Source organism: Syngnathus acus, chromosome 8 (genome assembly GCF_901709675.1).
Source record: "Syngnathus acus chromosome 8, fSynAcu1.2, whole genome shotgun sequence".
Classification (NCBI taxonomy): Eukaryota; Metazoa; Chordata; class Actinopteri; order Syngnathiformes; family Syngnathidae; genus Syngnathus; species Syngnathus acus.
The window spans coordinates 3,864,027-3,891,902 of NC_051093.1; the positions used below are offsets into that span (position 1 = coordinate 3,864,027).

The 27,876-nt window shown below is 43.7% G+C and overlaps 1 protein-coding gene across 1 annotated transcript in view; it reads left to right on the forward strand.

Annotated features, from left to right (window-relative positions):
• Positions 1-863: 863 nt before the first annotated feature.
• elfn1a (extracellular leucine-rich repeat and fibronectin type III domain containing 1a) overlaps positions 864-27,876 on the forward strand; it is a 46,456-nt gene continuing 19,443 nt past the window's right edge. The window contains exon 1 of the mRNA XM_037257013.1: positions 864-1,158. The gene's annotated coding sequence lies outside the window, so the exon portion shown is untranslated. The remainder of the gene's footprint in view (positions 1,159-27,876) is intronic.

The following is a 27,876-nucleotide window of genomic DNA, read 5'->3' on the forward strand; positions in this document are numbered from 1 at the left end:
CTCATACGTGTTCTCCTCCATGCGGCAGCTTCTGCTATTTGGCAATTTATCACTGACATGTATTGATCTTGCATCACATGGAACACGAATTGACTTGTTTGGTGAAATATGGTGGACTTTTGCAGCTGGCTCCGCCACTTTGCTCCCCACCCCCCACCCCCGCATGTCTATTTAAGCCCAGAGAATTATGGACCACTGCTGTCACACTGTGACTCTTGATTTAATTATAGTGATGGTGATATATTGCAAGATGTATATTTAGTGATATGAGCAGTTATTAATATCATTAAATACATAACAGTTAGGACAATATGGCAAACCTATGATCCCCTTTGCAGCTGTGACAAATCTGTTTGGAGTCTCTAGTGATGAATAATATAATATGTACAACATAATAAGTATAATATCACATAATTTTTTATATAATTTTACATAATACAATATGATTTTATATTATAAATATATTATATATAGTATATATTATGTGAATTACTTTATTTGTTTATAGATTTTTCTGGTACCATTAAAACCACTTCAAAACTTTATTTTGTTACTTAAGAAAACAAAAATCCCCCATCAAACTATTTCCACCCCTGTGTAAAAATATCAGCGACTATAAAGGTAAAGTTGACTCGATTAGCTCATTCACACAACATGAAGTTACATGGCTTCCTTATGAACCTAAAAGTACATTATCTGTCTCCTGGCTTCATTTAAGTGGGTGTGGCAAGGGGGGCCAAGGGGGCTGAGCCCTTTCGGGGCAATCTCGTTAGGAGCTTTACAGCTTTTACGTCGGGCCGGGCCAAAAACGGGCACTTCTCTTTCTCTCCTGACAGCAGCCTCCCTTCCTCTCTACCACCCTTCATCCCTCCCACACAAACTCACACTTCCACACACAGCACACACACACTTCCTCCTTTGGCCCGCCTCCCCCCTCCCCTCCCTCGCTGGCTGTCTCGGCGGATAGAAAGAAGCAGCCCGAGCGAGCCGCTTCGCTCAGCTGTAAGCGAGGAGCGCCGATGGAGCTCCAGCCACGCTGAGCGCTCACAATAAAGACTCATTCAAATTCATCATCAGAATAAACGTGGATGTTGGCGCCCACCTGGGGAACCCGGAAGCTTCTTTTTGAGCACGATGACACAAGGCTGAGGAGCGCAGGTAGGAACCCATTCTGTTTTGAGACTTGAATGCAACAAGCGTGCTTCTTTTCAATATGCTCTGGAAATGTTGGGTTGTGGGTGAGGTGGTCGTGCACCCCCCCTCTCTTAAAAAAAAAAAAAAAAAAACTAAACACAAGCCCAAGTTGCGCCACTGCGCTCTAAGTTTGTATTCAGCACCACGGACAGCTCCGCCGTCTATTTGGCTTCTATTGCTTTGACTGCGGAATAAAAAGTTGTTTTGCGGCTTAACAAAGCAACATGGGAGGATTTATGATGAGAATAAGCATGATGCCAAAATGGTAAACAAACACACAATGATTAGCCACTGCCTATGTATGGTCTTAATCTATTCTATTAGACTGTGCGGTCATTACAGTCGACCGTGCGTGGAGCTCACTGGCAGATAAGCTGAGGATTTTGCAGCCTTCGTGCCATCTGTCTGTGGAAACGCAACGCTAGAAGAGCCGGCCGGCACTTGCGTAAAAACCTGGAGACGGATTGATTTTACTGTTTATTTTCCAGAGCATCTTAAAGTGAAATCCTGCAAGTTGCTCCAAACGATTCGGGCAGGATGATGAGTCACAACTTGTGTCGGTCGCTTTCACTCGCAACTTTCTTTTTTCTCACACTTCCACCCACCCACTCACCCCCACCCCTCATCTCCCTTATCTTGATTATGCAGCTGGATGATTGAGTCAGCTATTTTGTATGCATCTTGCTTGAGCTCGCTCTTTTGTGGAAGGAGAGGCAGCGAGATCGTGCCGAGGATACCGAGAGAATTACAGCTTCTCGTGACGGTTTAAAAAAAAAAAAAAAAAAAAGAAAAAGAAAAATGAGGAGGCTGCCCCCGCTGGATAAATTGCTGTTTGAGGGAGACGGATTTCCTGAGGGGACGGCGCTTTGGGAAGCGTGGCCGACCTCATTAAGCGAGAATGGCAATCGCGAATGACACATTTCTTTGGATGACCTGGACGGGAGTATCTAAAACTCTGACAGAGCGTGACAAAACGCTAAAAGAAGAATTGTGTTGCGCCCCAGGCGACTTCACGCTTACGTCTTCCGTGTTTGTTCATCACACAAATCAGTAAACAAGCCAACCAGAGCAGCTTGACATTCGATTGACAGGTAATGTGGATGGACGCTAATGATGCTAAGCTAATGCCATGTGAGATGATAACAGCACTGTGTTAGGCATCATCAAATCTCTGTCAGCCTGAATGTGAGGCCGCAATTCTATGCTGAAGGTGACAAAAATCTTAACATACTCACGTTAGCAACAGTGTGCACGCTAGCACAAGTGTCCTAGCATATAATCAAAACAGAATTCTGTGCAAACACAAGATACTTTATTTGCGTTAAATACTAGAATAACCTCAACGTCGCTCCAACGATATTAAAAACACTGTAGTAGACAATCGGTGGTCACTATGGCAACGGCAGACATGCGGCTGTTATTCTCTTGTCAGATTGTTGCATCCTGTTGCCTTCAGTCACACTGATGCTCACACTGTTTATTTAAGTCCGTCTTGAGGCTCTAATGTTGCATTGTGGGGGAAACAAGGTAAAGTATTTGGACACCTTAGGAGCCAATTGTGCGTCCACAATTTGATGACAACAACATTCCATTTTCTTGCACCTGTTACAAATTAAAGCAACAAAAAACATCGCTGTGCTTATTGTACTTGTTAACTAATGACTACCGTGTAGTTCGGGAGGAGATGTTGTTGTTCTACGGCTAACAATGTGTAAAGGGACCCTTGCTGGGAGACATATGGAACAACAGCACGGCACGCACACACACAAACACAAACACACGCCTTGCAAAGCGTAAAACTTCACGGCGCTGTTCGACGAAGCTGCTGTTGCATCACCTCCGGCATCCCATGTGACGTGAGTGTGCTTGATTAAGCCTCCACCCCAACCAACCACTCGTGCGAGGATGCCAAAGTCCAGAAATGAGCCACAGAGGGAGCATAACAAGTTTGGACTGGTCGGTAATCTAGTTTGTCGAGCAAAAGTTTCTGGCATGTGAGATATGTTGGGCCGCACTGGCGGCGATGGTTCTTGTTGCTAGGCAGAAATCTCAGGACTTACCAATTTGCCCCAGGAATTTTGTAATTGAACCATAGAGCTTTGTATTAAATATATACTAACACCGAGGACAAATGGGTGGATGCATGTCAAACAGAACCTTGACCATGACTATGGTTCTAAGTGCGAAGGATAGCGTTCAATCAATAATGCTGCCCACACATCTTGCCTGAAGACACCACACATGAACCACCATTGACTGCAACTTTTTACATTCCGGGGGAGGCGCAACCGAGAAGGCTCAGGCTCTCCATTATCTAATAAAGTGTGGAGATAAAAGCTGAAATGACAAAATAAAGCAAAAAAAAAAAAAAGCAAGGGTATGCTTTTTTTTTTTCCCACTTTGCCCCTACGCTCTTTCCTCAGAAACCTCACAATGAATCAGCATCTTTTTTTTGGGCTTTATTCCAGAAGTGTCGCAGAGGTTATTGAATGTAGAACCTCAAGTTGTATTCCAAATAATAATTTGTCACTATGCTGGTGTTAAAAAAATCTAACTGTAAAAAGAAGTTAAGCGTTGTTAAACACAAGACGAGAAGACTACAACAAAATGGCTGACCTCCTTTTTCATTTCCACTAGCTACTATCGACTGCTCCATTTATTTTAAAATCGACTGGCAGCTAGGGGCTATTAGTTTTAGGGGAAGCTAAGGAGCTCGCTAGTTTTCTGTTGATCAACGTTGACTGAATGACAAGTAGTTTCCATACAAGAAGACTTTTGTACAAATGGACACTAAATTTCCGCAGCCGCCTCCATGTGACAACGCCGTCACTCAAACATCTCAAACTCTTTGCGACTTCATCTCATCATCTTATCCGGTCAATCAAAACAAGCTCATTAATTATTCATCAATGTAACAGCAAAAGGGCACGAATGAATTAGCGGCCCGATGTGCAAACATTCAAATGTGCGGCGATGGCAGCGCTTCGCATTTGGCCGGCGTGGGCGATTATCTCCTGTCGCCGTAATGCCGTGTAATTTCGAATTTTCTGAAACTGTCAACATGAAACGCCAGAAACACAAACAAAGCGGCTGGCAACAAAGTCAAACACCTGAGGACACACGCAAGGATTAGCCAAAGCGCTTGGAAGAGATGTTTTGGATACGTTTGGGACGCAAAGGAGAAGAAATGCCCGGGAGCTAACGAATATAGCTTTGGAGTTGACAGGCGAGAATAGTTACAGCTCTCCAACGGGTCATTAGGTGACTCGTCGTTGAAATCAATACATGGCCTTCATTCCTCAGGAGGCAGCTATAGCTAGCTAGACATACTATGTAGCGTTGAAATGGTCACTATTCAATCCAAACTACCTTCATAGGTTTACTTCCAGTTTTTTTTTTTTTGGGTGCCAAGGAGAAGATTGAGATGCTGCTTGGGCTGCGCTGGGTCGCTTAGCCCCTTAGCGGGTGAACAAACGCTCCTCTGAGCATTTGCCGCTCTGAAGTGAAAGTCAAGAGTAGCAGGCGCAATCAGAGGAGCGGGCTCGGACTACCACTCTGATGCCGGCTGAAGGTCATCTTGTAATCTGCCTCGGCGTCAGCGACGCCATGCGTTGTCACACAGTTTGAACTCGAAGTGATTGCTTTGAGTCCGGCCAGGTCTCAATATACGGTGTGGCTTGATGGACAGCAGAATGCATCCACTACTTGAAAAGTGGCAGGCTCTTGTTCCCGTGAAGAAAAATCAACGGACAAAGAGAGACACGGGGCAAAAGGACAAATCAATGCACTCTTGAAAGTGCTGGGTTAACAGTAACCCGAATTGGGTGAAATGGTGCCGGGCCCAAAATGGGCCTATCCAATTCTGGGTTATTCACACTGGATTGATGGGTCGAGACGTTTTTAAGGTCTTAAAAGGGTGCATTACACAGAATCAGCCCGGTTACCAGATTTTAACGACATTCTTCTGGCTAATATGTCGGGTTTTGTTGGATCTAACTGTGGGATTCCATAATTTGGACCACAGTATTCTCGTTTACAGAACCAGGTGGGCAATATTGGTGGTGCTCCAGAGTGATTGAGATCCTATTTTTGTGTTAACCTTGGTTGCGGTGAGTCCCACTCTGCCCTACTTTGCAATGGCGTTCCACAGAGTTCAACTTCGGGGCCCCTGCTGTTTTCATTCGACTAGCAAATGAGCAATTTTGGTATTTATGAACTTCTTGTTTATTAAAATTCTATTTCATTCTACCAGTGCAGAGAGGACAATCTGAAAAGAATGGGACATTTATAGAAAACAATAACTTCTCATTATTGTTCTTTTACGTTTGTTCCATGAAAAAAATGAGTTTTTCCCCCAAATTTCTTGACAGTCCGTCAGTTGAGTAAACGCGTCAACTAAGAGAGGCGGTGGCTGCATTATTGAAGCACCGCTGGGCCTTCATCAGTCACGGTGAGAACATCAGAGAGGACGCATTGAGTCGAGGCGCGTTTAATGAGGAGATGAGCGCTTTAAAGAGCGGGCGGGACACCACAGGCTGACTCATCAATAATTTGGGCAGCCATATGTCCGGCCCTTTGCAAAAACCTGCTGACAACTCCCTTTGTGATCATCAAAGTGAACTTTGGGCAACCAATACTATGCCCCTCCCCCCTCCTTTGTCATCCAACTTAAGAGCTTTAAGGAGGACATCGTATTTCTTTTTCACAATTAAAAAGAGCTCCCAGGTGTCTTATTCCATAAAAATACTGGGATTTATTTTATCATACCTAGCTGGCACTTCATTACCAAGTTATTGTGATAAGTTCATGTGGCGCATGCAGCAGAGACATTCCGAAACACAATTCACTAGCAGACACATTTCGGGGAAAACATATTTACTTGAATTTCTCACTTGACAGGTGGCCTGGCATAATTAAAATTTCAATTTCCCATATGTCCCCCCTTTAAAGATTTTCCATCAGGATCTTATTTTTTTCTCCTCGTTTAGTCTCAAGTCGTGCCTCTTAATCACGTGTGCTTATCATATGCCCGGCTCACAATTCACTTTCCTCCGGCTCCACTGTAATGGCTTCATTTTTCACCGCCCGCGACCGTTACAAGACCGTCAAGTGAGGCCAAGTGTGTTGATTGGGACGCCACGTCGCCATGGCAACTGCCTTCAAACTTGAAGCCATGCTAGTCGTGTCTTTTAATAAAATCAAATGGAAAAAAAAAAAAGTGTGAGCATTCACACCATGAACAGATCTCCGTGTAGCAAGACGCTCACGCTGGGGCGACGTTTCTGAATACCGTTTTTTTCCGTGTATAATACGCCCCCATGTATAATACGCACCCTAACAATGGCATGTTGATGCTGGAAAAAAGCCTGTACCCATGTATAATACGCACCCAATTTTTTTTTTTTAAATTTTTTTTCTTTTCTTTTTTTTTTTAAGTCCCAATGATCGTCACACACGCAGGGAGGCAATGGGTCCCATTTTTATAGTCTTTGGTATGGTCTTAACTAGGCTGGATGTATTTTTTTTGTTGGCGTTGATTTCTCCGACTGCCCATAAAGGCACCACCGCGATCAGATGAAAAGAGAGGAAAGTGACGTGCGGACATGTGAAAAAGGCGGCTCTGTATGGGAGAGACGTTGAAGAGGAATAATAACACCCTTGGAAACCAAAACTTGCCCCTCGTCGTGACTCGGAGCCGCAACAAATGTTTCGGATTTGTGTAGGGTACATTGTGACAGCAAACGAGCAGGTGATCGAGCAAGCGTCTGATACGAGAGCATTGCGTTCGTATGGAGCGTGTTTGAAGTGAACAGCAGAGACGAAAGGAACAAGGCAAAGTGTTGTGAAATAAAATATTACCTGTAATACGCATTTTGTTATTTGCTGATTGTATTAAGCTATCACATTCATTGTCAGTCAAGAAGAGAAGAGGACTATTATCCCTTCTTTGACGAAATGACCAGAGCACAGTACAAACACACTATTGTTCTTTCGGTATTTATTCAACCCACATTCTTTCACAACATGACAAGAAGAGAACAATACATAAATCAATACTCGTACCAGTACCATGATTTTCTTAAAAAAAAAAAAAAAAAAAAAAATTTTTTTTTAAAAATTTAAAAAAAATTGTACCCATGTATAATGCGCACCCCAGATTTTAGGACAATAAATTAGTTAAATTTTGCGTATTATACACGGAAAAAAACGGTACTTGACACAAGGCTTCAAGATTATGCAGATTATTCATTCCTATTCTCCGGAATCCAACTGTTGCACATTGAGAAACCTCACTTGATTTAATAAACTTGCACAATTCAATAAAAAGAAAATTGAATCACCCCCAATGAGCCATCTAACCACCCCCAACTTTTTGTCACTACACAACAAAATGGTCAAAATTGTCAGGCAGCCCGTCCAAATGCAATCTCAGCAGTTTTTAAGCACAGTTAAGATATAGCTCCGGAAAAATCTCACCACGAGTCTTTGAACGCTCACCATCGGAAGCGACAGCTGGCGAGAGCGTCGCCCCGTCCCCAGCTGCCGAGCTTCAATCTGACGCTCCACCTGTTGTCGCCTCATCGCACGGCGCCGCCTTTCAAGGCGAATCATCTCAGCCCGGTGATCGCCCGCGGGGAGGGAAAGAGAGAGGCAAGATCCGCGCTGGCAGATCGGCAGGCCTTCCAGGTGTTCTTCCTCCGAGATTACGTGGAAAAGTCTGCATGGCAATCATGGTGGCAAATTCCTCAACTAATGTTAAATTAGCTTCATAATAGCGACATCATCAAAGCCTATAAACTGATCGTCTCTTTGACCGATATGAGCCTGATTAAAAAAATTAATCTTTGACCGCCTCGCCGATCCACATAGCTGCATTTAAGGATGATGCTAAAATGCCGAGTCGTATTCTAGAAGGTGCAAGCTTGACTAAGTGTATCGTTCTCCGCTTAATCTGATTTACAGCTAAACGCCCGATGCGACAAGTCCGTGTCGCTCGACTTTTAATTAAAAATGGAGGTCTTTTCCTTTCCCTCCCTCCCCCTAATCTCCCTTTTGCGCTCTTGAAGGATTCCGGCAATCCGCTCTGCTCCGATGGTGAAGATAGTGCCAATATACGCTGGCCGTGGTGAGAATTACCTGAAACTAATGCAGAAACAAAATCACTTTTATCATCTAATTAATGTTTTTCTCTATTTTGGCAGATTTTACAAATCAAATCTACTTTTGGTATCGGTTACTTGGTATCGGTGGATACTGAAAATATCATGCATTACAAAGCGCAGCAATTTTCATAAGACAGCCGTCTAAAAATACACATTGAGCACCTTGAAATTTTCCTGACTTGAATTTTCAATGTGCTGCACCTGCATTGAATAAAAAAAAAAAACCTCCTACTTAATTGCCGCACCGAATGGAAATAAGTTTTTTTTTTAAAAACATGTGTGGGCTGCGTTCAAAGCAGCCGCATGGGCGCTGCGCCGCTCTTCCTAAAAATACTGACTGGCGTGTTCGAGTGGTACGTTTTTGCTTTGACTGTATCGTCAACTTCAAAGCGACGAAAGTTGGACAAGGTGCTGCTTGTGGTCTCGGCGGATTGGTAGCGGCTTCCCGCCGCTGATTCGATATGCTAACTGCCGTGATTACAAAGACTTTTTATTCCTATTTGGTTACCTCATCCCATCAAGAGACTTGCACATTTTTCACTTCATTAACCGCCAAATAATCAGATTCTCAAAAGCAGATGAGATTAAAAAAGTTTCCTCATTGGAGTTAAAGCCGTGACAGCAAACAGCACATTTGTCATGGTGTAAAGATAACGGCGCCCGAAACCATTAAAAAATGCATCTGTTAGGAACTAAAATGTATTTTTTCCACCTCAAGTAGAAGATTGGGGCTCATTAGCGAGCACCGCATTCTCACTTATCTTTATAATAAGCTAACAATTCTTACGTGGGCTTTTTGTGCTGCTTTAAAAGCCTGCCACCATTCATTTACATTCGTATTAGTCACGACCACACGAGGAGTCCCGCTAAAGACGTGTTTAGGACAAAAAGAGGATCGTTAAGATTCTGATGGCTTTTTAGGAGGTGTTTGGTGAAAATAGTGAACAATCAAACCTACTTGCGGTGATATTTTGAGCTTTTTAGCATATTTGCTAACAATGCTATAAATATGCTATTTGCTAGCATATTTAGCATCTCTGGAGTCTCTTTTTGTTGGAGATGAATGAAAGCATGGAGGAATCCAAGATCTTGTGGAATTGCTTAACAAGGCCTTTCGTCAAACTGGAGCGGCGCCAGCGGCAGCTTTGAAGGACCGACCGGCTCGGGCCTCCTCGTTTCTTTTTAATGTGTTCTGGATACGAGGCCACAGGCCGTGTCGCTCGCCTGCTAGCCTACATATGCTCTCCTCCAGGGCTTGGCGCTTCCTATCCTCAAGCCAGTTACTTTGGTTTGAAGATAAAAGCTCGGGGAAAAAAATAATGAAATAAAATAAACATTTGAAAGTGCCTCTTTAGATGAATCCATACAGCTCAAATGTTCTTGGTAGATTCATCTGCAAAACAACCAAGATTTTATTTCCTGGCTCGTCCGACATCATTTGCTCTGCGTTGAATCCTATTTTCCTCATCTTTTTTTTATAAGAGGCATGTTTATCTGGACACGAGTTAGGGCTGTCAAACACTTTGATTGCTGGAAGTGTGGCTAGCGAGGGCACGCAAGCGTCTGGCGAGCTCCCTCATGTACTCCGCTGAATTACCTGTCAGCATCGATTACACACGGCCAACGTGGAGGGGATCTGGGATTTTCTCTTGCTGAGAATTAAGATAAGCTCCTGCCTGCCTGCCTGCGATGGCCCATGTTGACCCACCTGTTGAGTAGGACGGAAAATTTGCAGGTGTGTGTGGACCCGCACAATGGGCAAAACATTGACAAGGACGACACATTCGCAGTACTTACCGGTGGAAAAATATGCCTCAAAATGATTACTTCTAAATTCAAACTATGACGCCAAATGAATGTTTTCCTTGGGTTTTCATTTCAGAATAAAAAAAAATTGAAGTCCTGAAAAATTGGGAAAAATTAGACCGGGTAATAGAATGTCGGCCATTTTGATTTGGAGTTGCCATTGTGGACAAATGTCAGGCCTTGCATTTTGACAATGTAGGTGAGGCATGGCATTATTTAAATTTCGGCATAAATTGGTGATGTGAGGGCCCTTTCATCGTGGACGCTAGACTTGAGCCGCATCCCTAATATTTTGGCTTGTAAGTAATATTATACAAACGCAAGCTCTTCTCATGGCACCCCCCTTGCGTGTACCTTTCATTCCCCTTTATTTCCAGCTCTCGGCTCATCCGTCTGCCTTTTTTCAACCCCATCGCTTTCTCGACACACTCCATTGATGGCAAATTCCAAAAAGAATGTCCCATTTCTCTTGTTATTCAAGTGCAGATAAAACATTCGCTTCGTTACTTCCTGGGAAATTGGAAATATATACAGCGAAGAGGTCCATTTCCTGTTACTTACGTGCATCTTGGAGGCTAAATGGACTGTGTGTCAGAGGAGCTCGGCTTGCGTGGTATTGCATCACCTTAGATATGTACACAGATGAGCAGACAGGACGCCGATACCGCTCGATAGTCTTCATCAATAGCTTACAATCACTCTTCACGACTGAAACTTTAAAAAAAAGGCTGCGATATTTAATGAATGCGTACAGTGACCCGATTTAAAGGAAGGTAAACACAAAATGGCGCTCTGGATGATAGCAGGTTAATATCATAATAACATATGTAAGCGTACATTCCCTGTTGTTTTAATTCTTTGAAGGCTTAGCTTCTTGAACACATGATTTACATATATTAGCATAGTAGTTGTCGCAAATGCCTTCCGGGAGTTAAAATCAATTTAAAAAGTAATTAGAGGTAGTACAAGTTATTTTTTTTTTAAATTCAGATATCAACTCCGCTAACTCGCACGTCGGAGGAAGCCAACTCCGTCGTAAACCAAGCACTTATTTCAGGAGGACTTTGCCCCGCCGACATGTTCTTGTACTTTATTAGCACGATCCATCAGGCCATTTCTGACCTCTCATTTAACTCGCTCTATGTTTCTCTCAAGCCCGACAGAAGGAGATATCGATTCAAATAAGTAAGGAGGTCACTGTTGGGATTTGAGGAATATGCTATTCCTGGCTCACAAATCAATTCTCTTCTTCTTTTTTAATGGTAAAACTAATGTAACTCTCCTTGAGTGGAATTCCAGACAAACTATTTTATGAGTCATCCGAGACAGATTCCGATTCATTATCGGCGCGGGAGCTGCAGGTGATGCATCAATATGACACAGCTGCTAAGCAGCGCTTTCTCAGACACTGCCGGCGACTTTTTTTCATCCTGATTGGACTTTCTAATGTGGCCGCAAAAGGAGGTGAGGGAGGGGGGGAGTGACAAAGAGCAACTTTGTGCCACGATGCCATTGATGTCGGCTCGCTGTAATTCGCTCCGAGCTTCATCTTGACTTGATGCGCCTGTTATCTTCAAAATTGAAGGCTGGTTGACGCTTAATTGCTTTTCGATACGTCGGAGGGGGAAATATATGTTTCTTCTCGGTTATTCCAATTTCGCAAATATAAAAAGGTCTTTTCACCGGCATAGGAAATGAGATGCGATTGTGTGTAAATACGATTCCATCAGTGAAAAGCAATGCGCAAATGATGATTCCTAATATTAAACCTCGACGATATCTGATTGCTTTCGTCCGACATGTTGTGCGGATTGATGCGAATTGTTTCCTCGTTGAGCCATGTTGTTACGATGCTAACAGCTGCTAATCCGTCATGTAATCCCATCCATTTCACTACTGCCGCGGCTTCTTACTGCTACACGCTTTCCAGGAAAAGGTTGGACCGCAGATGGAACAAATTCGAAGAAACAAATGCTACACCCTGCTAGCTAGTTAACCAAATGGTTTTGACCTGATATGAAGTTTAGCCAACAAAGCTAGCAGCCAGCTCCTGGTTGCAGTATTTTATTTTGCTTCTTGCTTTGGATTGTAATGGGGAAAAAAAACTCTGCGGTTTTTGATCTCGACTGTTTTAATCAGCAATACACGAGCGCTAGGCGAGGCAGGAGGTCTGGAAACTGGAGCGCAGTTTTACCCGCAAAAGACGCAAACTCTCCAATTGAGCACAGAATGGGATTATTAGAGAGGACCGAGAGGGAGCAATTAGGCGAGGGCCGTGCAAGACTGAAGAAGCACTTAAGGGGAAAGTCAGAAACAAACAGCGGAATCAAAGCGCTCCAATGTCGCGAACGAGTAAACAGCCGGCGTAATTAAGTAGGCAATGAACTTTGATGGAATTTGTTACAGGAGATCGCTTTTGACGGAGGTTAATCAACACATCTGATTGGGAGTTTGCTGACAGCCTTAGCCAAGATAGACTGACAGACTAACTTTGAAGAATTATGTCGATTTAATTTAGTCGCTCAAATTGACTGTCTTGACTTTTTTTTTGTGGGCTTACTCAGGAAAGAAAAGCCAACCAAATTCTATAGTTTTGTTGGCTGAATTTTCAAAGCATCCCTGCGGGAGCTGCAACTGCAATAGTTGAAGGCCAATTTGAAGGAGGTCATACATTTTATAACAAGTGTAAACATACCTGTGAAATTTGGTGCCGTTCTGAGTTTGTAAAAGCCACTAAAACGGCGATTTTATTTGACCTAAAACTAATAACGGCACATAAAATAAACAATTTCAAGGTGGCATTTACACCTCATGGTAAGGCCATAAAAACAAGTCAAAAGAGGATTTATCAACCGTTAGAGCTGGACCCAAACGAGCCAGGACAAGTTTATTTGCGCGAGGGCGACGCGCTCACCTTTCTAATCATTTTTTTTGTATTGGGGGAATTATTATTTTGCCCTCGTCGAGACACAAAGCGTTATGAATAGCGAGAATAACAAGCTTATAATTGGATCCATTGGGGGAGGATCATTGTCCCCATTAGCACTATTTGCGTGCAATCGAGTCGACTCAATCTTCCGTTGCCCCCTCCTCCACCCTCGGAAATGAACAATTATCTTCTGTAAATTGATTTTCGCTAGCTGCACACGTGGAGAAACGTTACGTCTGTCTCGGCCTGTCGCCTCCTTGACACGTGGCGTGTGGACACGGTAAGCTTTATCTCTCCCTATGTAAAATGCAAAACATGAGTCGGATTTTTTTTATTGCGTGTTTGCTCACCGCTAATCCCTCTAATCCATTATTTGTCATGCTGGGGATATGCTCCACCATGTCTTTGAACCACAGCGGGATCAAGTGATACTAGTAGATGGAGAAAGGGAAAGGGGAAAAAAAAACGCGAGACAGCTATCGTGACTTATCAGACGTCTGTCAGCAGCACCTCGAGCTTTACTCGGTTCCCTCCGGGCCATCTTGGATTTTATTTGTCAGACACGTGGCCTGCGGGTGGCCCGAAACCTCAGTCACTCTTCACAAGAGCCCCCCCCCCCCTTGTTATGGATGCATACACTCCACAAAATCACTTCAAGAAGTGTACATAAACAATTTCCATTTTATAAATATTTCTACACTCCTAGCAGTGGGAGGCTTTTATTACAGCAAACATATTTTTGGAATCATATTAAAAATTGTCCACGGTGAAGCTCATAGAGTAGATGGACTTTCTGGCGAATTTTTTTTTTCTGTCTATAAAGTGTCACCGGTGCACCTAAAGTTGCTGTCAGCGGGTTTACGGCACCCTAAATTTTGTTTCACAACTCGACTTATCAGTAAAGCTACGTTTTATGCCGAGTATTACGGAGCAAAACGGAGCCTCTCCCTTGCATTGTCCTCTTAAGCCGCCTGGGCTGTTTTTACAGGCCGAGTTGTAAACAAAACCATCATAGCCTGGTGATACCGATTGGGCCGACATGCTGATGGGCATCATGCCGCACCCCGGCGCCTGAGGGCTCTGTGTACCCGCGTCCTCGTTCACCAGAGGGATGCGTTTCCTGACCTCGACCTGCGTCACATCTGCTGTCTCTTCCTCTTGGTGTAGCCTTGCCTGCACACACGCTTTCCAGTCCCCGCCCTCCCCACAGAGCGAGGAGCTCTGACCACAACAGACCGAAGGCAGCTTTAATAGTCTCCTACATGCACGGCGTGCTGAGCTTCTGAAGCAAGACTCGGTCGTCTCTGCTGGATCTTCAATGCTTACTTTTCTACTTGGCCTGTTATATCATTCATGCCACTTTTTCCACCACGGGCTTTTCTTCACAGCGGTTGGCTTTGGCCATTTCACATTTCGAAGCAGCAGTTCTTCATTTTTTTATGACAGAGATTTTTGGAGTGTTTATAAACAATAGGCACTTGACTGAACCGAAAGCGATGGCAAAAATTCAATGTGGGTCTGGTTGAATTGAGCTGTCGGGAAAACGTTGTACGGAGATTGCGTTTTCTTTGAATAATTTAGCAAAATATAATAGCAAGCCCGCTAGTAGTCTACAGTCTACATGTTCACCCTCAGGAGCTCGTCTGTGTCATCCGAGCGACAGAAACGTCGATTAAAGAACCTGTCAATCAGAGATCACATTAACTATGTGTGCTGTGTGTGTGTCTGGATCCGCTCTAAAAATGATCATGAATATAAAATGTGTTCCAAATTCATAATGGGTAAATAATCGGAATATGCTTACCGGGCTTTATCGGGTCACGAGTCAGCACGTTGCCCTTTGGCACTCGGCGTCTGACAGTAATACGCTACAAAGCGCCGTTGACATGTTAAGCTGTAACGTGACGCTACCGTGACGACGGCACGGAGCGGTTGAATCCGCGAGTCAGTCACAGGCGTTGACGGATGTGTGTCGAGAAGTCACTGACAGCCGTCAGCGCTCCAGCGAAAAGTGTCGCGCTCAAGTAGAGACAGACGTCGTCTTCGGGATCAGATGTTTAACTCCGAGAGGCGACAGTCGCTTGTTCTCGTCTTCCTCAAAAGCCGGCGACGCCTCGAGTCTGTGAAAGAAAACGTTCCACTTCTCCAAATGCTCTCTTTTCCTCGACTCTCGCTTCCCCCGAGCGGCTTGATTGTTTGCTTTATTGTTTTCCAGTTGATCTGCTCAGTTAAAGGTGATCATCTTATGTCTGAAGGGGTTCTCACTTTGACTTTGAGAAAAGAACCAAAAAAACATTAGCAAACATGAGCACAACTCCAATGTTGCTTAAATAAACCATTAATGGACATATTTTCACAGGGAATGGATCACATCACATGGCATCCATTTGCTTCTGCCTCGCCATGATAATTCTTAGGTCGACAGATACTGATCTGATTGAAGGTTGCCGTGGTAACGCCATCGCCACGCTACACTCGCAGCTTCCTAATGCGAACATCCGTCTTGATGTCACCGCAACCGGCATGTTCATACGCATGCAGGCTGCATGTATCCTATTAGTTTGTGAGGCGCTGACAAGTTGCATCCCATTAGTTGGGAAGGCGCCAACATGGCGCGGGGAGGAGGAGGAGCCGGGGGACGAGGGGGCATCGTTCCCTATACGATGATGATGCCGTCTCAGCGTGCAGCCGACACATTCGCTTGCACAGCTCCAGTCAAAAGGCAACACAATCAAGAAGATACCTGCACCCTATGATTTTCGACTACGCCTGCTGTGACTCCTTGCACCTCACTGACAAACAACTCCGCTATGGCGCCGCTCACGCTTTCAACACTATTTGTTGGAAATGATGTTTGGTAAACATACGGCCAAAAAAAGTACATAACGTCAATGCAATCATTCCTTCATACCGGTTATTAATAACACATATACAATAAATTACAGTAATACGACCAGATTAAAAGCAAGAATTACATTGTAGTTATGAGTATCAAGTCACTATATAATGAGGAGACAGTCAATGAACTACTGATGAGTTGATTTAGCTCGCTAGCTAGCTAGTTGAATAATAATAATAATAATAAATTATATTTATAACGCACTTTCCATTCGGAGGAATCTCAAAGTGCTACATGGCAAGTAAAAACAAGAAAACAAAGCAAAGACAAGTATATATAAAACAACTGGATAGTTGAGATCTATCGCTAGCTAGCTAGCTAGCAATAGATAGATAGATAGATAGATAGATAGATAGATAGATAGATAGATAGATAGATAGATAGATAGATAGATAGATAGATAGATAGATAGATAGATAGATAGATAGATAGATAGATAGATACTATGAAATGATGACAATAACAGTGTGGCTAGTATACCACTAAAAAATGAAATAACCTTCAGCAACATGCTCCTAATTCATCATCGGGGCTTCGACAGATAAACAGATAAATGGGAGCTTGCTTTATGCTGACTTGGGCCGCCGACTATAAGTTGTCGTTCTCTTGCTAGCACCGAAGCATTCTCCCCATCACACAAATTCTCATCAATAAAAACTAATTGCTAAGCTCAATGAATTCATTCAAAAAAACACTCATGGGTATTCTGGTCTTGAATCCTTTTCCACTTTCTTAATTGCTCTGAGGCACTTTGCTCTCAACGAAGAGTCAGCTCGACCATGTTGAATTGTGCCTTCACTGATGCTACTGTGCGATGGACTAGATCACAAAATGTTTCTTAGGCGCACAGTGCAGACGGCGGGACACTCTGCATGAGCTTCCATCCGCCTCCTCCTCATTTGCGCCCCACCCTCCCTCCTGCCCCCGCCTGGAGAAGGATGATGTCAGCATTCCAGCTTTGAGGCAGCTGGCGTGCGTCCAGGTAGAAGGACATATGGCGAGCGGGGATGAACAATGTGCATGCAAAAAAATATATATATCCCGCCAGCTTCTCTAGAAACAATCTCGGCCTTCACTTTCAACATCATAAATAATTCATCTTCCAGTAAGAGAAGGAAAAGGAGCCCATTCCGAATTACCCATGAGAAAAGACAAAGTCGTGGTTAAGATTCTATTTGAAAGTGCACTTGCTTGAAGGCGGAACTAAAACGAGGCTTCCGGGGTACTTCTAGTTTGGTGGTTGCTGTTTTTTCACGTCACAATTTTACAATATATAAATGGCATTGACTATTTTCTTCTCTAAATACTCCACGTGTATAAAAAAACACTAAAATTAATCAAACTCACCAATTTGCTGCAAAAACTAATTTGAGCTAACTGAATTAAAAAAACAAAAGTCAAAATGTAATAAAATTGACTATAATGAAAATTCTAAATCCATTCTAACCCCAAGACAGCCTCACATTAAGCAACTTGCACTTCAATTTTTAATTGACATTGACACGAGAGCAACACGTGACTTTCAGGCGATACATTAGCGCAAAAATAAAACCACACCGAAAGAGCCCACAAGCAATCTTCATAAAGATATTTTTGGATTATCATTGAAAGCAACACCCGTGCACAACGCTATATCCACACATTTGAGGCGAAAGATTGATTTTTATGGTTTGGTTTTGCCGTCTGGAGAATGGGGATGCATCTTGCGGGAGGTAATATATTCAAAGTTATGGCATTAAAAAGCAAAGTTGGTCACAGCTTCCAAAGATAAACAGAGAAAAAAAGTTAAATACTGCCATATATGGCTGGCGGCCACCCCAGCTCGCCCGGCCGTGCCTTCCATTCTTCTGGCGGACGTTCGATCGCTGGACATCAACATGCCTGCTGAGTTCTGCGGACCGGACAGTGCGTAGCTGCTGTGCGTCTGGAGCGGATGGCGCGCTATCGGGCGGACCGGGCCATTGTACGAGGGGGAACATCGCGTGGAGGTGGACTGTGCGTCTACATCCGTGAAGAATGGTGCCGGGACTTTGTTGTGAGATGCCAGCACTGCTCGCCACTGGCGAAGTTTGTGATCTCCGGGCTGTTGGGGTCCTGAACTCTCTCCCCGTTGTTTTACTTGTGTGTTAATCGTGTGCTGTGTCTCGTCACCGTGGGATAGGGGGAACGGTATTTCGGTTTCTTTGTGTGTCCTAGCATGAAGGAATTGACAATAAAGCTGATTCTGATTCTGATTCTGATATTCATTTATTTGTAAACAAAGGAGGTCTGTAGAAAAAAAAAATACGATTCAACAAAGAGTTGGAAAAACTGGAATACAGTAATCCCTCGTTTATCGCGGATCATTGGTTCCAAAAACCACCCGCGGTAAGTGAACTCCGCGAAGTACGGTCACCAACAAGAAGTACGGGGCAGGCGAACGAGTTAGCGGAAAGATGCTAATTCGCGTTCGTGCGCGAAAATGGACTTCTAAAGGAATGTAAACGAACATTTGGAGCAATACTACATTGTCCTAAAGGTTAGACACGTTTCCTCAATTTAGAAGTTTCATTTTGACTTTTAGATGTTTTTTTAATTTGGAAAAAAAAATCCGCGATGTAGCGAAGCCACGATAAACGAAACGCGAAGTAACGAGGGATCACTGTAAATGAAAACAAAGTACAGTATATTTTGTTCTAAGTAGGCAACTAAATATGATCCAGTGCCCTTCCACAGCATTGCAGGTGTCGTATGTACGACATGTACTGTATCATAAACACATGTCCCCCACGGGCGCCGTGCTCTCAAAAGCAGCCGCAAACGTGTCATGTTCGAAACAAGTCACGACGTGAACAGCGAAGCAAACGAGTAAGGACAGAGACAAATGTGAGGCTCGGAAAAATCAGCAAGGGAATTTTGTGCGCGTGTCAGTGTGCCTGCTGGAGATGGTGAAAAGATGTTCTTTGCTAATGGCTGTTCAGGGGGACGCATCATTTATTATCCTACTTTGCTAATGCGAGCGGCGGGCTGAGAGGGAGCGACGTCCGAAAGCCTTGCACGGCATGAAATTGGAAATGTGTATAAAGGAGGTCTGATGGCGAAAGAACACGTGGATAAACTGAACATGTCATATTTCTATAAAGCTTATAAGAAAATCCTTTACACCGGATTTATAAGCGCCGTTGTCGGCCTGTGTTGAATGTACCTAATAACTTAACTTTTATTAAAATTAACTTTACTTACAAAAATAAAGCCAGGCTTATACCAAAAAAAATTATTTAATACTTATAAAATCTGTAATAATTAAAAAAAATAATTAAATAGTAAAGTAACAAAGTCACTTCAAGTCAAGCATTTAGGAAAATTACATTTTCAAGCTAACCGTAGCGACATTGTTAACGTAATGGGTAATAATTGAGCAGCTGAGAGAATTCTTGATTATTCCAAACCCGTATATAATGAAGAGGTCTGCGATTTTCCCACCCCATCACATCTAAAAGGGACAATATGGAGATAAGAAGAATTGGCGCCATTTAGCGGGCAACAAGTTGAAATGATACACAGAAGTTGTTCTGCTGTGTCCGTGGGCGGCAAATGAGCCGTCATCCCGGTCCCGGGTGGATTCTGGCATATCCTGTTGCATTCAAGCCGCCTCAAGTGCAAGCTGTTCAACAATGCCGCGCCACATGCTGCTACACCGCAAGCTGTCCACGGAAGACTACGTGACCAGACGGCGGCGGCCCTCTTGCAGTGTTAACATCTTTTTCGGGGATGTCCCCTCGTTCGCCTCTTAACTTCACCTCCACACCGCCCGCAGGGAAAACTAATAAGCGCCGTACGCTCACAATTGTAACCGCATTTGCATAATGTTGTTTTATGGCAGTTACAGTCCACTCTGTCAACAAACGGCCGCTTGCGTTATGTTGCGCTAATACTGAATAAATGCGTGCATGCACCTGCCTAATAAAATCTCACCGGGGGGGGGAGTCGATGGGAAGCTAACAACGCGGAATCTATTATTTCGCACTCGCGTGCTAATACATCTGATAAAGATTTCATGGGATTGTGAATATTAAGAAGTGTCGGCGTGGATTTAAAGTAGCTTTCGAGATTAAGTGGCAAACAAATGTGATGTAAATTGCAGCACGGTTTAAAATAGGCACATTGTGAATGGCTTCTATAAGATAAGTATACGATTATCTTTAATATTTCTTTATCTTTCTGTAAGTACTTCAGGTGCTGCTGTTTTGGTTAGCAAATGAGCACCCGTGCGTACATTATTGCCGGATGAGGAACGACAGTCCTCGATACGAGGCGATGTGTTTATTTACCATATTAAGACGGAGGAGTCAAGCAATTCAATCTAAACTCATCATTAACTCTGATTCATTCCTATTTTGTTTTTCCCTCATTTTGCTTCGCTAAAGTCATCTTTTCCAGTGAGGCAGCAAAGCCAATACACCAACTTTTTTTTCTTATTGGGTCATTTCATTCCTCAGCTTGCTTGTGCCGCATTGCAATGAGTTTGGTGTCGTTCCGTAACTAAATGGGGGCTGAGAAGCAAGCTGCTTCTGACTGATTGCTGCAGGGAATTAATGTCGGACGTTTCCACTCAGACGATGTTAGTTTCTAGAAAGAAAGACAATTGCTTCATTTAGGACGTCCGCCGACTTGCTGGTTATGTCCATTTTTTTTTTTTTTTTTTTTTTTTTTTTAAATCGAAATAGACCCCAACATTCATTTGTCGCTATTGATGAAAATTTGTATCAATTCCTTAAGGGACGTTGGGCTCTGGCTCAAACCCCCTCACCCCCTCCCCTCCCTGAGTGCATTACACCTTTAATGAATCAACTTTGGCAAGATGCATCGATAGGAAGACACTGAGTAATGCACACCGCCGCAGCTTTGTCGAATGAACCGATGGAAATATGACGTCAAACTCAACATATGCTAAACACCGATTTCTACAATTCCTACAATACTGCATAACTAAAAACAAATACATTCATTCAAAACAAAGTAGCAATTTCTATTCCCGCCAAGTCATTTTCTATTTTCGATGACATGACTTAGTACACAGAAACGGCCGACTAAGCTCGACGTCGGGCGAGTCATGACACTTCATCACTAAAATGTTAGCAGTTATGGATTAACGAGCGGCGTGTCAAACGGTGAGCGCGCCGGTTCACCGCTGGGAGAATCACCTGAAGATTGAGACCCTGCGGCCCCCCCAGTTGAAGGAGGGGGGGGGGGGGGGGGCTACATCGCGTTGCTCATATTTTGTGTGAAAGGAAAAATTCACAAGTGGATTAATATCACATTTACAGGGAATGTGTGTGCAGCAGAAAAATGGCACCATAAAACAATTTTTTCTCTAAAAGCATGTCACTGACATCTTATGAAGACACCCAGGAAACCTTTTGGCAGTCTTATAGTCCCCGTAATGGAGAGTCAACTCCCAGCTTCCGAACATGACATTTCCACACGCTTTCCAGCGGCACGCTCACGTTGGACCATTTTTCATCTTCCATCACGTCACCACGTATGAATCATCTGGTAGTAAATGTGCTGCTCATTCGTCTCATCTCACCCGGAGCGCCTGCGGGCTCCGGCACCGGTGAAATTTTAATCCGAACCGCTTTTGGGGCATAATAGCGAAGTTAAATAGAAGGTCTTTCACGGCACTCAGTCATCTTGACAAGCTCGGCAAACAACTCTGTGGGCTTAAAAGGGCGCTCGGCGGGCCTGGCGGTCCTCTAACTCGCCCCTGATTTCATCGATTAGAGCGCGATGGAGAGCTTACGCCTCTTGTCCTTTACGCGGCATAAGCCTTTTCCCCACCATATCCGACGATATGACTTCTCTCGGGATCGAGGCCAAAAAAAAGATACCGGAGAGTCCATTCTGCTCTTACTCGAATCGACTCAGAGTCGTTTATGACAAATAGGAAGACAGGTTTTCCCCTGAAAGAGTAGAAACGGGCTTACCTAGCATTTCACAAAAAATATGTGTTTCATAATAACCCCGAGCGGTTGTGTGAGTAAATTTCCAGTCACAGAAAACAAAAATGGCCCAAAAGACCAAGTTGTGTGGAAGGCTGGAAAAGTTCATAAATACTCGACGCTAACTCGACAACAACCGACTGTCTGGCTGTTAATAAATAAGTGACCTTTAAAAAAAAATTATGCAACGTTTTACACAAGATAGCCTTCAATCAATATTATGATGTTTATCTAACTGAAAACTAATTAAAGAGAAAAGCTTGTCAAAAACTTCTCATGTGTATTCAGAAAGGCTTGAAGTTTGGAGGGCAGCTTCGGGTGATTCTCTTCCATCCTTGCATTGAATGTAATCTGGAATAATGACGCCTATTAGACATGGCGGGCCACGGGAAGCTCGGGAGAAGTCGGGACGACAGTTTGCATGCAAGTCTGCCGAAGGCGCCGCTGACAGCCCTCGTTGGGAATGAAGGATGGCGCGCTTTGGCTCTTTAATTGAAAGTTGGCCGGGCAGCTGCGCCATGTTTGACAGCTGCTATTACATCTGTATTTGCTTTGTCATTGGCTGGCGAATTAATTTCACTTTTACATTGTTTGACACAGGAGTCATCAATCTCCTCTTTCCGCCAATTATACAGTGATACATGTCAAATTGCTTAGATTCGCGGTCAGATTTTACATTGTTTTTGTTTTTAAAAACACAGACTCCAAGTGTTTACTCACAGCAGGCTTCTTTTCATCATTTCTGAAAACAATTACCGTATTTTCCGCCCTAAAAGGCGCACCGGGTTATAAGGCGCACCTTCAATGAACGGCCCATTTTAAAACTTTGTCCATATATAAGGCGCACCGGCTTATAAGGCGCATAAAATAGAAGCTATACTGCATCAAACTGAGGTTGACTAGGGTTGCGGTATGCATCCACTAGCCAATAACCAACGAGCCCTCTGTAAACAATCGCGTTTCTCAAACGATCTCCTATAAAATGATCAGAACTGACTAAAGTTCGATCTAACGCATTGGTACTACTTACCTATGTTTCCCTTCCATATCGATCCGTAGATTTACTCGAAACATTAACAGAGCAGCCTATTTTGACATGAAATAGCCTGGTACGTATAGCAGCTATCGCAATAGCATTAGCCATCCGCAAAGTCTCACGAGCCTCAGCGAAGTGTAAACAATCGCGTTTCTCAAACGATCTCCTATAAAATGATCGGAACTGACTAAAGTTCGATCCAACGCATTGGTACTACTTACCTATGTTTCCCTTCCATATCGATCCGTAGATTTACTCGAAACATTAACAGAGCAGCCTATTTTGACATGAAATAGCCTGGTACGTATAGCAGCTATCGCAATAGCATTAGCCATCCGCAAAGTCTCACGAGCCTCACCTCGCAATCTCCCATGAGCCTCAGCAAAGTGTAAACAATCGCGTTTCTCAAACGATCTCCTATAAAATGATCGGAACTGACTAAAGTTCGATCCAACGCATTGGTACTACTTACCTATGTTTCCCTTCCATATCGATCCGTAGATTTACTCGAAACATTAACAGAGCAGCCTATTTTGGCATGAAATAGCCTGGTACGTATAGCAGCTATCGCAATAGCATTAGCCATCCGCAAAGTCTCACGAGCCTCACCTCGCAATCTCCCATGAGCCTCAGCAAAGTGTAAACAATCGCGTTTCTCAAACGATCTCCTATAAAATGATCGGAACTGACTAAAGTTCGATCTAACGCATTGGTACTACTTACCTATGTTTCCCTTCCATATCGATCCGTAGATTTACTCGAAACATTAACAGAGCAGCCTATTTTGACATGAAATAGCCTGGTACGTATAGCAGCTATCGCAATAGCATTAGCCATCCGCAAAGTCTCACGAGCCTCACCTCGCAATCTCCCATGAGCCTCAGCAAAGTGTAAACAATCGCGTTTCTCAAACGATCTCCTATAAAATGATCGGAACTGACTAAAGTTCGATCCAACGCATTGGTACTACTTACCTATGTTTCCCTTCCATATCGATCCGTAGATTTACTCGAAACATTAACAGAGCAGCCTATTTTGACATGAAATAGCCTGGTACGTATAGCAGCTATCGCAATAGCATTAGCCATCCGCAAAGTCTCACGAGCCTCACCTCGCAATCTCCCATGAGCCTCAGCAAAGTGTAAACAATCGCGTTTCTCAAACGATCTCCTATAAAATGATCGGAACTGACTAAAGTTCGATCTAACGCATTGGTACTACTTACCTATGTTTCCCTTCCATATCGATCCGTAGATTTACTCGAAACATTAACAGAGCAGCCTATTTTGACAGGAAATAGCCTCGCGGGTACAACAGCTATTCGGTGACGCCCCCTGACTACAGTTGCCGTAATGCTGGGAAGCGATGCGACCTTGTAATTTATTAGTCGTACTAAAACGTACTGAAACATTTTGGCAGAGCACTGTGTACAACCAGTATGGATCAACAAATTCATCAGTTGATCCATATATAAGGCGCACTGGCCTATAAGGCGCACTGTCGGCTTTTGAGAAAATTTTAGGTTTTTAGGTGCGCCTTTTAGGGCGGAAAATACGGTACTTCAGTTTTGTCTAACTGAAGGAATCTTTGTTTCATCCAGTTGTTAATTTGCTTTAGAGGGTGACACGACACAATCTGCCTGCTGTCATGCAGACAATGAGATAAATATAGCTGTATCATCTGCACAGCCGTGATAGCCAACATCTGAAGCACCTAAGGGAAACAAAAGGGGTCTGAGTGTTGACCCTTGAGGGACTCCTAATGACATGGCCTACTTCACTAAACAAATATAAAGCAGCCAAATGAAAAACAGTCCATATAACAGTAACTGAGCATGCACAAACAAGCTTATTGGTTACCATCGAACTACATGGTCATCCAAGGACGGGTCACGAAAATGAACTATTGTTGACATAAAAGCTTATTGTAACAAGTATCTTTTCTTTACTTGAAAAGAGCCTCCATGTTGGAAGCTCGACCTTCCCCAGGCCATCCCTCATCCTGGCGAGCCCACAATGCCCTCCTTTAGCCGCTCCCGCCTGAGTGCCCCCAAGAAAAACCCGCAACCGGCAATAAAGTACGGCCGAGTTCCACTTGTCATCCTTCGCCTTCTACCCTACTTCTCGCAGATAATAACAAATTACCAGTCGTGTCACTCAAGGCGGCGGACGCCGAGCGAGAAGAAAAGACGTCACAGATGTTCTTTAAGCATCATCGAGGAGAGCGGGAAGATAGACGTGAACAGCTTTGTCGCCGGCGCGTGCGACGGGACACTTGGGGCACTTCCACTGCTATTCTTGCCGAAGAAGGAAGAAGATAAAAAAGAGACGGCAAATACTCCGCCGGCAAAATTAGATGCTTAGAAAATTGGATCTGAAAACAAAGTGTTGGTGCTTTGAGATGCCCAATGTCGGAATGACATCAGAATTTCACATTTGCTGTCCAATTAAAGGCACACAAAAACACCCAACACTATTTTATATATAGTATATACATTTTGGTGTTTTAAAAAATTGCAATTAGAATTTTGCAGACAATATTTGTGTGCATGAGCTGTGCTAGTGCCATCATTAAGTGTGCTCCAAAAAGCACGCCGGGGCGACTTCAATACTTGATGAGCACCGGCGTCTCCGTGCCACGCTGCCGCCACTCTCGCCTTCTCCAATAGTGTCGATGTCGTTTGTGTGAGGCGCGTGCACGACGAAAGAGTATTACGTCTATTTTTAGAAAGGCAATTTCAAAGTTGCACATCAACACGCTTCTTTTTGTATGTGTGTGCCTTCTGGGCCTTGTTGTTTGCAGGTTCAACAGGCGACTTGCACTCTCTTCGGGGCTTCGGTTTCAAGTTAGGAGATGGAAAGATTATGCAAATGGAACGCTGTCCGCTCGGTTTAAGTTTAAGCGAGCCTGGCTGGTGTCATCCCCTCCCTTCACATCTCGTCTCTACACCACTTCAGTTCTGATCGTTTCCCTCAGAGGATATGTTGGGATGACCTCTCGTTGTACACGTTTGTTTTTTAAGACTAAAGTAAGTAAAGTTTTAATTTGGCTGCACATCCAAATTTAGTTGGAAATGGAGGAATTAAATTTCCCCGTTACAGTCCACATGCATTGGAGCTCAACCAGACACTCACCACGGGGATGTAATGCGCATTACCGCCACCTACTGGACTGGAACAGCTTAAACTGGCATATTGATTTTTGTTACTATAAAATGACAAAATATCTTTTCAATTTGACCCACCACAAAGTTGACAAATGTAAACAGCTCTGACAAATTAAAATTTAAAAAGTAAAATCAACAAGCTGGTTTGAAACAATGTAAAACTTGTCACTGTGGACTAATATTCTTTTGGATTCTGGAGAGGGAGACACTTTTGAAAATAATTACTCAAGTACATGTGAAGTCGGGCTTGCGTAGGCGTCCTTGATTGACAGCCCATTACCAGTTAAGCACATAACTAAGCGCAGCAAAAACTAATTTAACAGCAGACGAGCACAAGTAGTGCTCAGACCATCGTCAAGGTCCATCTAACACTTACGCAGAAATGAATGACAAAATGTCCCTTTGGCCAGCAGAGCATCTACATGTTTATTATCGCGATTACACCGGTGGAAATGAGGGTAGAAAAAAGCCAGCCGTGCCATTGGCCCGAGTATGTGAAGCATGTCATTAATTCGATTAACAGTCAGTTTGATTGACAAGCGCCACAGACCGAGGAGCCGTTTAATCAGCCGATTTGAATCGGCCAGGCGTGCCATGCGAACTGTTCTGATTTTTTAATGATGCTGAGCCTGGCTTTGGACATAAGCGTTTTTTGGAGTATAGTCAAATTGACCCAAGTCTATTTTCTTATCCAACTTTGTGGGTTTTGTTCAAAAGTGGTTGGTGATTGAGTGTATTATGGGAATCAGTAGCTCAAGTCAAGTCTTTCACAGGCCGATTAGACCGCCACTAATTTTCTATCCTGAATGTTAAGTGGCAGGTCAGTAGCGCTGTAGCGTTTACTTCTATTTTGGTCCTCACATGTGTGCGTGCTAGCCGCGGCGCATGTCAGCAGCTGAGCACAATCCGTTAGCTCGCCGCCAACCCGGGTCGACGCCAGTTCCTGGGGAAGCACATGTGGTCTGGCTACCCCTCCCCAGCCGCTTCATCCTCCCTCCTCAGGCTGCCACTTGACCCATCCTCAATTCTTAGCAAGTTTACCTGCTAGCTTTATTGGGCTTGGCTCATTTCCACGTGGCAGGCAGCTGCTATGCAATTTGCATGTCGTAATGGACAAAAGATGGGAACCACAAGACATGCGGCAAATTCTTTCTGTTTTCTGTCACGTATGAAAATAAGTCTCCATTACAACATAGAATAGTACGCTTTGATTTTGTTCACAGTTTCAGGATTCCAATAATTGAATATTTGGGGGAAAAAAATGGAGGTCAGATATTGCGTTCAAGAGCAACAATGACTATTTCCTCTCATAGTCGAAATCCAATGTGATATGCCGTACAAGCGTGCTCGGGGATCAATAAGGTTGCAAAGAGCAACAAACCCTTTGTCAAAAACGAATACTTGGAAACAAATGTGAGTGGGTTTTTTTCCCCTTGCGGGATCTATAAACGTGTGAACACGCAACGCTGGGAAATGATCCGCGGAGCGACAAAATGCTTGCGCAGATGCTGCGAAACAACTTCACTGACATAGAAAATGTGCTTATAGCACTAAAGGGCTGCCTTTGAATGTTGTGTGGTACTTTAATTCAAACCTCAGCGAAGAATAACGTGCAGCTACTACGGTTCACGCAAACGATTGGGGGGTGGGGATAGACACATGAGGTACGCCAACATATTCAAGTTTTAAATGTTAGCTTAGC